General features: G+C 27.6%; 1 protein-coding gene across 5 annotated transcripts in view; it reads right to left on the reverse strand.

Annotated features, from left to right (window-relative positions):
- LOC118071925 (mucin-4-like) overlaps positions 1-17,164 on the reverse strand; it is a 79,172-nt gene that overhangs the window by 61,794 nt on the left and 214 nt on the right. For 4 of the 5 annotated variants that reach the window (XM_035091422.1, XM_035091420.1, XM_035091421.1 and 1 more), the window contains exons 1-2: positions 9,398-9,503; positions 1,026-1,414 (exon numbers count right to left, since the gene is read on the reverse strand). The gene's annotated coding sequence lies outside the window, so the exon portion shown is untranslated. Of the gene's footprint in view, positions 1-1,025; positions 1,415-9,397; positions 9,504-17,164 lie in introns of those variants that run through there. The other variant, XM_035091419.1, reaches the window with a different exon arrangement.

Genomic DNA, 17,164 nt, shown 5'->3' on the forward strand with positions numbered 1-17,164 from the left:
CAATCTTGGAAAAAAACTGATGTGGAAAATCTTGTGCAAGCAAACAACTATTTTTTTATCTTATCTACCTAGCTATATAATTAATTTCTAGATAAATTCTGTGTCGTTGACTCGAGACATATCTAAATCTATTTAACTAGGACAAATACCCTAGATCTTTTTTTTAAATTCTCCAGAAGATATTGTATGGTTTAAACATTTGAAATATTTATTCCTAAATCCCTTATTATTCATAATATTTTAGTTTAAAAATTATTAAACAAGGCAACGAATGTTTGTATTCATGTAAAGAAATTTTTTTAAATTTATCATTTACATGAATCATTTAATGTAAATTCAATACTTGAATAAATTTTCCATTGATGCTTTTTATACCACTATGATGTTGTTGATGACATGTGTGACTGACATCCACTTTTTACAATCAGATTTTTGTTTAACAACTTGGATAAATTGTTTCAACATGAATTTTTCACATGATACTGATAACATCGAATACAATGAAAATTCAATTTGATGCAACCAACCTAAAAGCTGATCGCATTACTCAAATATATAAAAACCAAGCTAACTGTTTGAAAGGCTAATTCAATATCATCAATAAATTCATAGTTTCAGATCTATTAACAATAAAAGGAGATGTTAATAACTGAATTTTCATAAATTTATTTTTGATAGTTATGACATTTCTAACTTCATAACAGCTTTTCGCACAAGACACTGGCAAAATCCTTCAATAAGTCCCCAAAGTGGTAATCAACTTCAAAATAAGTATCACCAGATTTATTTTAGTTTTACTTGGATAGAATTTTTTATCAACCATAAATGATTCAATTAAGAGTGCGGAAAATATATAACGTGATAAACTCCAATGTATAAAATAGTTTTCTCTTTCTGTCCATCCGTTACTACTCTTGACAGGAAATTTGATCAGAATGCTTTCACTGTAAATTGCTAGCATTTTCTTCCATGTCTAAATCTAACATGATGATCAATAAAGACAACAAATAAAAGTAAAAACTTACGTGGCTTTTATGCTCAGGGGTGGCAGGTGGATTTGGTGTGTTTGGCAAGGAACCCCCTTGCGGGGTGCAGTGTCGCAGTCGCGCCAGGGCTGTTCGAAAGCCCTCCGTCACGAGTTTCTTTTGTTCACCCTTGACAATTTTTATGGCTGGCCAACTTTCCTCGATGATTCCCAAAGCGACTACTGGCCAGTTTTAATGTCTTCTTACATTTGTTTTGTAGGTCTCTCACCACTTGGATGCTCATCAATCCACCCACAACTACCATCTCCTATTTGACTTTGTGGCCAACTTGGACCACATAGATTTCCACAAACAATGCAAACTGGTTGTTTCGGAAAACCGATGCCTCGAAATTCCTCCCTCAAAGTGTTTCGTTAATTTTAATACCTCTGGAAAGAGAAATAGATTGGTTAGTGATTGATCACACTAGAATTAAACTAGGTCAATAAAAGTAAATCGAAAGAGAATAAATTAAGAAAACTGAGAATTCTTCTATTTCTTTGAAGTAAAACTAGGCTAAGTGGTTTGGCTAATCGATCCGGATGAGGTCGATGTCCGCTATGAGAAACAGGACGTGCACTTAGTTTTTGAACACAAACAATTGTTCAAGTATGGCTTTTTACATTTATTTACTTACATTCAACTTTTTTCAAGGAGTTCACAAATTTATATTAATTGTCAATTTATAAAAACTTCAAAATTTAAATCATTTTCATCAAACTTTATAATTTATTGCATCAATAGCAACTTATCATTATTATAAAGTAATATTATTTTAATTTCATTTTTATTAATTCAAACAAATGACGTTGATGGTTTAATTTTATAAAATAAGTAGAAATATTCTAATCATAAACATTTGCTTGAATAATATTGGGTTATTAACTAAATAATTCAGGTCATTATATTCAAATATAAATTGTTAAAACAAATGGTTATAAGCATGTACATTATTTTTATCATCATCATCATGAAAACCTTTAGCTTAATTATGTTAATTTGTCTATTCAAGTACACCAATTTTCCTTGAGATTTTTTTATTTAATTATGCTGAAAGTTGTTATGATTATGTTATTTTGAAAATGTAAACATTGAATGAAGATACTAGAAGAAGAACCAGGTAGTGATGCCAAACTATCTTAAGAAAGTCTGATAAAATGTCATTTCTTTAGAAAAATGAAGAAAAAAAATCAACAAAGTTGTTTCTCAATAACTGTTTTAAATAAAAATGTCAATACGAGTAAAAAATTATTACAGTAAAAATAAAAAGTTAGAATATCTCAGAGAACATTTTCAATTTTTTAATAACTAAGTTTATTGCAGTGTGATATTTTCAGGGATCACTGGAGATCAAAGTTGAAAATGGTTTTATTTTTTTTTACAGAACATAACTTTATTAAAAAAAAAAGGTCATACGACGTTGAGATAGTAATATTTTTGAAGAAAATTAACCAACTCCATAATAATCAACATGGTTTTTCTCCAAGAAATTTTCTTACTTTCATGAATGTTCTTAAAGTAAGAAAAAATTTCGACATCACCCTTCTCCTTCTTTTTTTACCGAATAACCGAGGGAGGATAATAGTGACATGAAATTTTCAATGCCATTTTTTAAGAGAAAGCTTTTAAATGTACCCAAGTTTATTTAAATTCAACCTTTTTCACAAAAATTTACTTCTACTCATCCCATACTCATATACATTTCCCCATTTTTCGATGATATTCCATTTTTTCAAATAGTATCTATCATATAATGTAATACACCAACGAAATTATTGTTTTAAATATCATCAAATTCATTAAAAATATGATAATTTTGCTAAAAATAATTAGTAAAAATATCTCCCTTAGATGTATTTTACTAATATAAAAAAAGGAATAGATTTAATTAATTACTTTTGACACGATTACTTCTGTATCTAGATCTTTTTTTTCTATAATTTTATTCATATTGTAGCTTTTTCATTATCTAATAAGATTAAATTTTTTATTCAATTCTATATTTCTTTTAATTTTTACTTAAAAAAAATTCAAATTCATAAAGCAGCTGTGATGATTAAAATTGCACCTCAGCACTCTTTATATTCTCTCATGGAATTCTTAAAACTTTATGTCTCTAGAGTTTATTAATTATATCTTAATTATTTGTGAGCTTTAATGAATTTCATTCAATTAATGCATCTGTATTCTTTTGTAGAGTATTGAAAAAAAAATGGCTATTAAGCCTAAGATGATTCTAAAGACTATTATTGGTTTCTCTACAAATCTACAAAGAGGTCATTAAATGTTCGAGTGTATTAATTATCAATCTGGTTGTTGCTTTAATATCTAATTATTATCAGAACCAAATTAATTAGAAAGAAATAATTGAAATATTTTCATAGTAAATATTATTGATGAACTACAAATATTTGTATAATATGATGTATACTATGTGGCAGCATACTTTTATTATGCATCATCAATAGATCGAGTATGTGCTATTTTGGTTGGGTTTATAAATTGATATCCATTATTCAGAGGAGAGTGAAGTAATTACGTACACGAAGCAATTACGATTGTAACAAGTTCTATGTGATGGAGAAAGATTAACCAATTTCCATATAAAGAAATCATAAATCATATTCTCGTCAGAGAGAATATCACCAATTAAGTAATAAAATTAAAAAAAAAAATGGGGTTTCCTTCAATAATGTTCAAGGACAAAATATCCTTGGATGAATATTCGTATAAAATACACTTAATTCATAAAATTTTTATTTTTAATTTTTTCCTCGAAGTTCTTGAATTATTTCGAACGATTCTATAAATTATTTCGATTGGCCATCTCTCCCTTATGGCCGTCTACCCCGGAATTACCCTACTGAAAGGTTTGGTTCTTGATCCCAGAAAAGAGACCAATTCTGCAAGGGGGTTATTAATCAATTCACAAAAACTGTATAAGAAATTAATTTGAACCTAAAAAAATTCATTATTTTATTAAACATTTAAAGTGTTTACAATGTTTAAAGCCATAAACAAACTATACTAATTTTTTAGACCAATTTTGCAGCCTTTCTGATCGATCATAGAAATACTATAGTTTGTTCATGGTATTCAACATTTTGAACACTTAGGTGTTTTATTATAAAACACTTCAAGCGTTTTATTACTCAAAAAACTGTAATTTTTCCAGATTTTCAGTGTATATATTGAATAAGTGAAAAAAATTCTGTTGTTTAACCTATATTTTCTTCAACGAATTCATAATAATCTCTCTATTTTCAACTATCCATGTAATAACCATGAGTATGTTTGAAGTTAGAATTTCTTCCTTGATTCCCAGAAGTAGTTAATTTAACTTCAACTCCCGAGTGTATTTCAGGTTTATGTGTTCTATCACGTTGATATTTCTACTATCTTAACATATGTTTTTATTAAATTATTATACTATCTTCATATCTCTAATTTCTTTAACCACACCATTTTATTCATCCATACTAATATATAAATTTCGAGTGTCTGTCTGTCTGTCCACGCTAATCTCTGAAACGGCTAATCTAATTGCGACGAAACTTTGCAGACATGTGGAGGAGGTTGTCGGGAACGTTAAGAGATACTTTTTGTTTATATAAATTATTTATAACAATTAAATTTGTTAAAAATAATTACAAACGGAATCTATGCAATAAATTCAAGTTCTTCCCACGAGAAATTTTTTCTTTTATTAAAAAAAAAATTACCAACTACATTAAATAAAAGGATACGAATTTTTTTTGTTTATAACAATTGAATTTGTTTTAAATGAGTAAAAATTGAATCTCACGATGAAATTAAAATTTTTTTCATCTATTATTAATAGACACGATCCTATTACTTGTCTTTTAATTCCATCGCAAAGCAATACATATTTGAAATAGATCCATTCAAACTATAAAATTATTGTTCAAAACTTTACTCAATAAATCTATAATCATGTAACGTAATAATGTACATTAATCGTTTACAATGAATGAGAGATTTTTTTGATTAGCTGAAACAATATGGTTTTGAATTTTCGTGCATTAATTCTTTCAGTTAATTACTGTACATATCAGTCAAATAGTATCTACACAGATAAAATCATGGGTATAAGGTAGTTTCCATAATAAATTGAACAATGAATAGTAAAGTTGAATATATCAAATTCATTTAAGTATCTCAAGTGTTTCATCTATCAAGTCGAATATCTTTTAGCTTACAAGCTAGATAGAGTGTACATGTGTGTGAAAAAATCAATCAATTTCTTATAAGATAGATTAAGATACCTTTCAAGTTAAAATTAAACTTAAAAAAAACTTTGTTTTAATAATAAATAATATTATTATTATCATGAATTTCTTTTAAACTCAAAATAATTTTGAAATTATTTTTTTTTTTAATTTAAAAATCAAATGTCAACTTTTGAATTCCCTGTGGTTATCTTTTCTAAATTTACTGTATAATTTGTTTGTAGCAATTTACAATAAAAATACTTTCGATGTTATACGATAAAAGGTTTCTCGGACACTCGGATTTGCAGTACTTACGTTACCGTCTGAATTATTTCTTTAAGGATAGTCTTCGAATGAACATCAGAAAGTCGTGAATTGAGCATTTACTTAACTGATTTAGAATCAAGGGCTGTTGTTATCCTTCATATAATTGTTCAATCAGTTAAAGAAGGGTTTGATTTATGCTTTTTATATATCCACCGTCATATTTCTGATTTATAAATTCTATTTATTAAATTTAAAACTCTATTTTGATTTTTTGATCTCTTTATTTTTTTCAATAATTTTTTAATTATCATATAATAAAAAAAAAATTAATCTTAATCGAAATACTTTAAGTTTCTGTTGGTTTTTTTTTAAATTAAAGCTTTAATATTTTAATAAAGAAATGCTTGAACATTTAAGTGTTATCTATAACCAAATATCTACAATGTTTTTGTTTTATTTGATAGTTTTTTTATTTATTTAAAAACTTTTACGAAGTTAAAGAATGTAAGCTTTAAAATCGATACTTTGTTTGCAGAAAAAAGTATTAAACTATTTTATATTTATTTTATAAATAGTTTATCATATTTCTATCAATTTTTTTAAGCAAGTTTGTTTATCTATTTTCTAAAAATAAATAAATAATTTTTAGTGACTTTCATTCATTTTATTTTAAGAAAATCATTTTTTTTTTCAACTTTGATAGAATTATTGTAAAAAAAGATGTATTTTTGAATGGAAAAAGTATCAGAACAAAAATTTTAATATTATTTGAAAATTATGCAACACGAAAATCGCATACTTTTCTCGAATACCCGATATGAATGTTAAAAACATACATTGGCAATGTTTTATCCATAATACAATGTATAAATATTTGTTTTCATTTATTCAGTTATCAGACTAAACAAAAAATTATTTCCAACTCTTGATACTGTCAGCGATATTTACGTCCGCACTCAAACACTTTTGAGGCATGATTTGTTGCGTGGCTCTTGAGGATCGTAGTAGCCTTGCATGAATCACGAAAACGTCATATCAAACCATCGACAATAATCCCTAATCTTTTACATAGGAACCGTGTATTTTGTTAACGCCATATCGTGCACGTGGCTAAACGATCAATTAGTTTGCATGAGATTTTTTTCATTTGATATCAAATATTTTTCTCGTTAAGCTAGTAATGTTACTGTAAACCTATTTATTAAATGCTAAATATGATTAGCTTCAATTTTTGTACGTAATCATTGATAAAAATAATACCGTAATTATCCAATTCATTTTAAAATATACCATTTTTTATCTTTATCTTACACCAGGGAATTTTTCTAAAACTTTTAAGAGATAATTTATGAATGAAAATTCTCTGAAAATTTCGGTTAACTATCCTTTGTAATCTCTATTATGTGCTAATTAAACACAATTTATTTATTTAACGGTCGATGACGGTGGAAAAAAAAATATTTACACGAAATTGATGCAAAAGTTTAATCCATTTAGAGCAGAAATATTGACATAAACTTTAGTAAACTTTATCTCGGAACATTTTTTAATTCTCACAAAGAGGTATTTATTTAAACGACTGAAATTCATTTTATTACCAACAATTAGGATTAATTTTTTAATTCAAACGGTAATTCAACTTCCAAATTATTATGTTAATCGCTCGGATACATGTAATTTATTTAACTTGTATAAAGATTTCATTTAGTTTATTTGACTCTCATGCTTGTGCAATTAGACACTGACACACCATTTTTTTAAATAATTTATTTAACTGATTAAATTATTATAAAAAAAAAGAGGTGATTTAAACATTTCTATGATAAAATTTTTCAGTTGTTTTTAGTTCGAATTATTTTTTTTTGTTTATCTGAAAGCTTTTTGATAAAATTATAAGTTTTTTTTTGAAAAAAAAATCTAATGAAAGTTTTGGAATAAGCTGATTATTTTTCTCTCAGGTATTTAATGGATTTTTTTAACATTCTCTTAGCGGTAAAAATGATTATAATTAGATACTTAAAAAAATTAACCAGAATAAGATTAAATCTCTCCTAGGAAAATTGATAGTTAAATAAATCGATGCTACTTAGCTACGCTAAAGGATTGATTCTATCTTGTAATTGCAATAAATGTGACAGTCATTTCTCAGAATATTTTTTTTTGTAAAGAATGCGTATAATGTCAAAGATTAACCCTTATATCATGACTATTAAAAGATAAAAATACCATGTAAGGGAGGAGTTTTTATGGGAAGTATTTTCATCGATATACTACGATGAATTTTATAAATTAAAGTTGCTCTCTAATTATCCATTTATTCCACTCAAATTATGATTTAATTAAGTATCCCCTTCTCTTTTAAATACATATTATATTTATAAGAATTAGTGTTTCATAAAATCCCTATATATATTCATTAACATCAAATACTGATCATACAAATATCATCTTCAATAAAAACTATTTTTATCTATAAAATTATCTTTAATCGATCTACTCTTTTTTATTTATTTTTTCTATTATAAGCAATAAAATAATTTTAAAAAATTTAAGCTACACAACCGACTCGATGTTTAAACATTATTTAAAAGGCCCAATATTCCTGCGTGTTTATGTATTGTGAAGTACCTCGTTAAGTATGTTTGTAAGTGATTTAACTATGTAGATGATATACAATATTGTTTATTTTCATACTATTTTGTACGTAATTGTATTTTTGAAAAGCCAAAATAAACTTTCTTTGATTTAAGTAGCTCAATCAAACTAAAAAAAAAGCAGAAAAAAATTCATTCTAAGTTTTAAATATAAAAATTATTTATTACTTGAAATGAAAGAAAAAAAAATTTAATTTCCCTAAATATAACTGTAAAATAGCTTTTTAAAGTATGTTAATTGTAAAAATGAGCAACTAATTAACTATCTTACTTCATTATCACAAAGAGTTTGCGTGTAAACGATTAAATGCAGTTGAATCACGTTTGGGAAAATATAAGTTCAGACGCATGGCAGTTAGTTATCTATCTCAAATATACGAAAGAAATTTCCGAGGCGCGAAGATTTATTCCACTCAATACGTTGCCCAATCTATTCTGAACATGCGATGATCCAGCTTGCGTGTAAACCCGATTATCACCTGAATTATGTTGAAGGATTACATTATTAATTACCATTATTATTATAACTCGTACAACATGCTCATCAAAAATCATCTCAAGCATTATTGAAGATGTAATTTTTCTATCAATTGTTATCAAAACTTGTCATTCTGATGACATCATTATTCTCAAGTACAGAATAACTATTTCCTTACCAGTACTTTTCAATCAAATGAATTCTAAAAGATTCGAAATCAAATAACTCTACAGATACATTGTATTTTTAATCTACTTTTTATTTCATTTAGTAAACAAAAAAATAAAAAAAATATTCAATATCAACATGTACAGTGACAACAAACCGATCATAAGTTTTTTATTAGAAAATAATAATTCCTCTAATGACTAATTTCGTTTTATAATAGACCTTGTGTTCAGTTCGTGGAAGAAGAATAAAAATAAAAAACAGAAGAACGAAGCATTTCATCTTACGGTACGGAATTCATTGAATTTTCTTCTTTATTCGAAATGTAATACAATGTAAAATAATGTAAAAAGAGGGAATTTAAATTGAATTTAATTCTATTGAATCAATCGCAATTTTTTACAATCAAGTATTAAAATCTTAATTTTATTTTAAATTTATTCCAAGTACATATCTAAATGTAGACTAAGATGATATATAGATACATACTAATATACAAAATAATAATAGAATAACAATAACAAAAGTATATTTAATTGGTCGAAAAATGGAGTAATAAACATAGGATAGTACCTTGAAAAACGATAATAAATAGTAAATGTGAAGAGAGTTGAAAATAGCAGTAAAGCGTGAAAATAGTATAATTATACAGTAGAAAAATTACCACACAGCTCTAAATCTCACGAATAACTGCTTTGGAACGTGAATGCGATGATTGCGCGCACCCTGGTAGAGGCTTGGGGAAGTTGGGAGAGAGAAGAAGTAGGGGAATAGCACAAGCATGAAGGGGAATGAACGATGGCCTTCTCTTTCTCTTTAGAGAAAAGCTCGACTTTAGCTTTAGGTGGCAGAGCTTTTAGTTTCCCTACATATTCGATCGACACCTGAGGGGAAAAGAGAAGAGATAGGAATAAGCAACAATGCCGATAACCTTTTGAGTTTGACCCTCCTATTAATATGTTATGTTATCCAGTTAGTGATATTTCTGTTGGATAGAGATTCCAATAGATACATTGTTTTATCGTTTTTTCTCTTCAAACTCATCTGGTTTATTTTCTGAAATGAACATGAGAAATAGTGAAAGAAAATTTGTACAATATTATTTGTCATGTCTCTAAGCTCATTCTTTTTTCAAGACATTTTGAAAACTGACAGATGTATGATAAGAGTATTTCTGGTTTAAGTGTACTAGTTACTTAGAGCTTATCTCTTTTACCGGTATCATATGCTAGTGAAAAAGGGCCGTAATTGTCAGACCTAAAGTACACTTGATACTCGTACGAGACATAAATCTTTACTACTATTAGTTAGAATATACGATTTGCATGACAATTGCTTACGAATTAAGTTGCTCGAGTTATCTTTATGATATTTTTTGTTTTAATTTTATCACTAAATTATATATAATTATATTTGTTTTAAAGTTTTGGCTGTGCAGAATATTTAGTTGTAAAGTATTCAAAGTTTTATCCTAGTATCTCGAGTTTTTATGTTTTGAAGGTTTGTTTAATTATCTAGGTCTTATCGGAAATTTTCCATTTTATTCAGCTTTAATTTGGATCTTTTTGACTTTTATGTTAGCTCATATAGTGAATAAATGAAAAGACTTGAAAATAAAGGCGGGAATGCAACTCAACTCGTGTTCTTTTTTTGGGTAAGAATACTTATTCTTATTTTTTGGGTCATTTGGATATACTTCATTTGATGTAATAAATAGATTATTAATATTAATAAAAAATAAATTTTAATCATTAATTACAGTCTATAAAAAGAAAAAAATAATAAAATAATTTTGTTTAAAAATATAATATATTGTCTTTTTGCAGTGTCACAAGATGGAATGTTAGTATTAAAAGAAATATGATAATTGGAGAAAGAATTATTTAAAATTCTCTACAATGAAAAAAAAACATTTTTCGTTGTACAAAAAAATGTTAATTTAATTATGAAAAGAATTTAAAATATTTTATAAAATTTACCAAAATTTGGCTTAAAAAATGTATTTTGATATTTGTCCCAAGATTGTGATAAGTTTAAGATAAAAGTTGATTTTAGATTATCTATTTCTTTTGAACTCGAAAAATATGATTATTAATAAATTATTTCTTATTTCCACGTTCGTAACAATACCAATATTAAGATAATTAATTTTTAAAATTATATTCAAAATAATCGAGCAAAATAAAAGTCTATTTCTTCAATTAATTATTTTATCTATAAAAATGTCACCATGTCAATTAAAAAAAATACTCCGGCGCAATTATTCAAAATATTAATTTCATTAAAAAAAAAAAATATCACTCGTTCACAGTCATTTTTTGTTCAGAGTGTAAAGATAGTACATAAATGAGTTCAAGATTAATTAACTAAAAAATTGACGAGCACTTATAGACATTTAGTAGGTATTTTAGAGCCATGCAGAAACCTGTGATTATTTTTTTTCTCATGCATTATGCGTCAATAAATGATTCATTTGTTTGGAAAATTGAGTTCAAGGGTAGATTATAATAACATTGAAGGGAAATGAACGACATATTTTATAGTTAAAATTCAATTCAACTTTTTTCAATAACTTTGTTTAATAACTTGCTGGATATAATACATATTTCCCCTTCAGTCTTATTTTAAGATTACTTTATTAAAGTTTTAGAGAAAATATTCTATTTCATTATTCATACCTATAGATTTTAAAATTTCCTCCAATATTGACGACCTAACTCATATATTATTAAACAAAACAGAGTTAAAATTAATCAACTTATGTATCAGGTAAACTAATGAAATATATATTATTTAAGGCAACTGAATTTAATTATTATTGATTTTTATCCAAAAATTAAATTATCTTTTTTCCTGATCGAACTGTTGTATTAACAGTATAATAAAGTTTTGCTGTATTAATTTAATATGCTTTGCATGCTCATTTAAAGTATGAGTTGAAATTAATTACAAACTAACATGACAAGGAAATGACTCATATGATTTCATGGTAAATTCAGTCCAACGTTACCTGGAAAAGTTTTTTCCTGATTATTTAATTAATTTACAACTTACATTTATGCATCAAATTATTATAATTATTTATTACATTTCATTTTTTAATTATTTATTATCACTTTTTATTAATTTCTACATTTCTTACATAGTTTGTCAGGACAGAGCATGCAAATAGAAGGAACCTGGTTAGCGGGACGGGCAGAAGCATAGGGAAGCAGACGGGGTAGTAGGACAGAGCGGTGGCTGGCGAGAGAAACGGCAAGGGCAAACGGAACCTGGGTGGGAGAAGAAAGGGAGGCCGAAGCGGGAAAGGGGAAGAGGACAAAGGCCAAACAACAGAACACGTGACTGCCAGTAGCAGGGTCGGTGTGGACGGTAAGAGGTGTTGATGGGAGGAAGGGAGGCAAGAAAAGAGAGAAAGAGTGGGGCGACACGGAAAGGTCGGAAAGAGACAATGGGTCAGAGGAACTCTGCAAAAGAGTGGATAAACGGCTGAGATGTACGTGAGAGCCACGGGGGAGGAAAAAGTGATAGATACGCAGGAGACGAAGCGGGGTGAGTGTGGTGCCAGGGCAGAGAGACATACAGTGCGGAGGGACATAGAGAACATGGGTGAGGTCAGGGGAGGAAGCAAGGTACAGGAAACAGAGACTGGACGGATGCACGAAGAGAAAATGGCCGAGGAAAACGCATAGTGTAGGATGAAGTCAACGGAGATGCGAGGAGGGGAAAGGAGGCGGCCAAGGAAAAAGAAGAAGGAGGGTAGCAAAGAGCGAAGGAAGAAGGTGGCAAACGGATGGAATCCCATGCGGAGTCGGTGAATGTAAGCGAAAACATGGGCGTGTGAGTGGCAGCGAGGTGGTGGCACCATTATGGTCGCGTAGGCGGAGGTGGGTGAGTTAGGGAAAAGACTTAGTGCCCGGTGAATGACCGCAAGCACAACATGATGTCGAGAGGGGTAGATCGTTCAAGGCGGGGCATGAGGGGCGACAGCAAGTGCGTACGAGGCCAATGAGGTTCGACCAGAAAAACCGACCGGGCTGCAGGGGAAACCGCAACGTGAGGCGCAAGCAAAAAAAAGCGAGAAAGGCGCAACGCAAGAAGGGAATGTCAACAAAAAATAATAACAATAATATTTAACAATAATTAACAACAATAATAACAATAATTAATTATTGTTAATAAGTTAACAATTTAAATATTTTTAAATTTATCTCATTATCAACATAATTTTTTTTAAGATTTTGGACTGAAAGGATTAAAATATTCTTTCCCATTCAAAATAGTTTTTATATAAAATAGTCTCTTCCAAGATTCTAGTTAAAATTATTCAATTAAATGCCATCCATCAAATACATTGCACTCTCATATGACTTTTATTCATTCTATTGTGTTCGTCCATTTATGCATCTAAAATCTATGCTCCATATTTTTAGAATAAATTCTGTTGATAACTTGTATACCAACCTATTAAACTCGAATGAATAAAATCACATTCATAAATACTTTTGATCGCGTGATATTTAAAAATAAACACCTCTAACGATAATTCACAAATGACTTTATTTTTAGGGAATAAATAAAACATTTCTGACACATTAATTTCCTAAGAAAGGTAAATACTTGACTTTTGAGTGAAAAGAAGTGTATAACTTTGATAATCACAAGAATAAAAGATCCATCTTAGTTCCTGATGTAGTTCGCGTCAGCTTACACGCAATGCACGTACACTAGGTCTAGTAGCTTGAGGTAAGTACGCATTAAATATGCTAATGTAATATATTACAGATGCAGAAAGTGAATCAACCATATTATAGTCAGGCACTCTGTCCGATGCCATATCACGTACTTTAGCGTTATTACCGTTGAATATAAATCTTAATTTTAACATTTTTTCATCATATCTTAAATTAAAGTGATGCTTGATAAAAAAATAATCGATTATAATATTATTTTTTGCTCTTTAGTTACAGTATTTAGCCTTTTCAAAACGTTTTCACACTAATTACGAAAAATAACACTCATTAAAACTAATCAAAGGATTATTTTACTTGTCCTTCGTACAATAACAGCTGTAATACTGTACTGAAGGAGTTCAAAGTTCCCAGGGTAAGTTGTTCCGATTAAAATAACTCTATAAAAAAAAAAGATAAATATATCGAGTAAATTCGTCTAGTCGTAAAACAGAATATTACAGTGCACCGTCAGTCGCCATTTTGGTTGGGCCAGTTGCATCTGATGCATTGGAAAGTAAATACATGCTCCAAGCCGGGGCCATACCAAGGCTAAGCAAAATTGGACCTTTTTAGAGTAAGGAAAATCTTATGGCAATCGTATATACCTGAAAAGTAACTAGAATGAAGATTGTTCAGCAATGAAAAATTAGTTGTAATTATGAAAAACGTTGCATATATTTTTAGATTTTAATAAATCAAAACAAATGCTAGAGCCAATTTTATTTGTCTAATTATTAGGTTGAATTTAAACCAAAATTTTGACTGGTTTTGAATTTTTATCATACGACTTTTTTTTTGAGATTATTAATGCTCTGTTAAGTTGGATCAAAAAAAAAAGAATATAAGAAATGACCCGTTTTTTGTTTTTTAAGATCTGAGGTGTATTTTGTTAAAGAAACTAATGCTTAGGTTTTTAAAAGGTTGAAAAACTCACACTTGAAACTTTGGGAATGTTATTTTTAGCAATGTTTTTTTTAACAATTTTTTATCCAACGAGTTATCCTAGTTTGAAGTGACGCCTTTGTAGCTTTATGATTCGATTACTTTGAAATAAACTCGAATACTTTGAGAAGGGAAAAAACTTTAAATGTGTACTTTCTAACACCATTAGAAAAATGTTACTGTGATTTTTCTTTTGAAAATTATGGAATAAAAGAAAAAGATTGATTTTACTCTGTAACCGTATTTATTGGTGTTTGTTTCTTTGTTATAAATAATGTCAATATTGCTATTAATGTAGAGTTGTAAATTAAATTTTGACATATTTATTTGCAAAATCAATATGTAATGTAATATTAATATCAAAATATTTCACCAATAAAATAAATAACAAATTTTCTTATTATTAATATTAATTTTATGACCAATAAAATTTTATGATAGTATTTAGTGTCAAAATTAGACATTTTATGTAGAAAATTACATTTTTATGAAACACGTCGGTTGTATAAACAATTTCATCTAAATGCAATAGGAAAAAAAGCTTTGTAGTTGTAACAAGGTTGCTAATTGGAACATTTTCTTCATTAAATGTCGCTTCAAACTTCTCTTAATTCTCATTCGCTTGAATGAAAATAGTAAAAATACACAATAGAAGACGAAAAGTGAAAAATAAAAAACTTTGTCATCTTTAATTTTTTTTACTTACAATGAATTTCTATTATTATAAACAATATACGATTGTTTATTCACATAAAATTTCTAATAACAATATTTTATTGTTATTCATCGAATATAATCATAATCATGATGATTCAATAAATAAAAACCATTTATAATTATTTATAACTGATGGAAATTTTTATAAACAATATATAATTGTCTAGAGTCAATTATTTTACAATCTTTTTATCATAGAAAAAAACGGCTGTACCGAATTTGTTTAAACTCCTTTTCACGTCTTCCTCATTGTATCATCTTTCAAATGAAATTTGTCTGGAGTTGATATCTTTAGTAGTTCTCGAGATATCGAAAACGAAAAAAACTCGGACATACATACGTACGAATATACGTACGGACAATTTTAGGTAAGTACGTTAATTTATTTTTAAAATGATTGATATATTTTCAAATGTCTCAAAACGTCAAGAAATGACAAAATTACGAATTTAAAAAATTATTCCGATTACAATAACTTCCTAATGGGAAATTAATAAACGTACAGTCTACCTTCTGTACAATCAATCTTATCCCTGAATATTAAACGAAATTGAACATGAAAAAATTTTCAAACGTACTTCAATATGATAAAACTCTTTCCCTTTCTATTTTCTTTTCAAATAATTCAGTAAAAATCATCACAAATCAATGATTATTCATCGACCTATAATACCAAGCTTATTACTGATTGAACTAGTGATTGACTTGGTATTGGAAAATAATAAATAATCACTAGGCAATTCATTTTTAGAAATTATAACAATATTTAAAAAATTCTCAACATTTTTTTCTTCTCTTTAGAACCAAAATCTCAAAAATCACCTCAGAATCAGTGAATTTAATTATTTTCAATAAATAAAAAATAAAAAAACTACGAAATTATAATTTAAAATAGTTATTTTTCTACCTCATTGTATTCTAATCAAAAGTACTCTATTATCACTTAGACTCAACAATAATTATTTAATTGGATTAAATTTCCTGATCATGATCAAAGAAATGTTGATGAATATGGCGTTAATAATTTTTATTTAAAACATCAACACTTGACTAAGCGTTCATAATCAAGCGTGTTAAGTTTTGGTTATAATCTACAGGTATGGGGTTTGAGTTTTAATTAGAATGAGAAAAATTAGAACAAAAATATATATATATCTGTATAGATAGAAACCAAAATAAAATTATTATAAATAACTATTATATTCATTTATATGTTAATAATAATATAATAGAGAATGGTGTGCAATTGAAATGAAATAATAATAATCATTTAATTTCAACCGCACAATATTCTTTATCATATTGACATGCGATCAATTAATACAAGAAAATTTAAAGTTATATTCATAAACTGGTTGAATTAAACGAAAACAATTTGAAATTAAAACAAATAAATATCAGAGATAGTAAGCAATACAAAAACTATCAGAGATAATAAAATAATTGTAACTACGAAGAAGAATACTATCACAAATTCATTTGAAAGTTATATCAAGGTAATATCATTTTATGCTATGACATCGTTTTCATCCCCATCCCTTCCTTTTATCAGTAAATAGGTCAATTAAATGTATGTATATATGACATAAAAGCATTAGAATGTTTCAATATTTGTAACTATATCTGTGTTGACAAATGATTCGAAAAAAAATTATAGCACATAAAAAAAAAAGCGAGTTCAAGTGCTTACAAGAGCAAATCAAAGGTCAAGAGTTGTAGTGCTCTTATAAACACCCTTCAGTAACAACGTATTCTTGCTTAACAATGTAAAGAAAATATCTATAAATTCAATTCTCCACTATTTTTTGTTAATATTCAAATATTCAGTTTGATACTAAAACTTTTCAATGCATTTTAGAGTCATTTGTTGATCAACATACAGGAGAAAACATGCTCTATCATTGGAGATTGATAGAATAAAATATTGAATTATTAGTATTTCAATTAA

This window comes from Chelonus insularis, unplaced genomic scaffold, assembly GCF_013357705.1.
Source record: "Chelonus insularis isolate UGA/USDA-ARS -01 unplaced genomic scaffold, ASM1335770v1 contig_88_pilon, whole genome shotgun sequence".
NCBI classification, from domain to species: domain Eukaryota; kingdom Metazoa; phylum Arthropoda; class Insecta; order Hymenoptera; family Braconidae; genus Chelonus; species Chelonus insularis.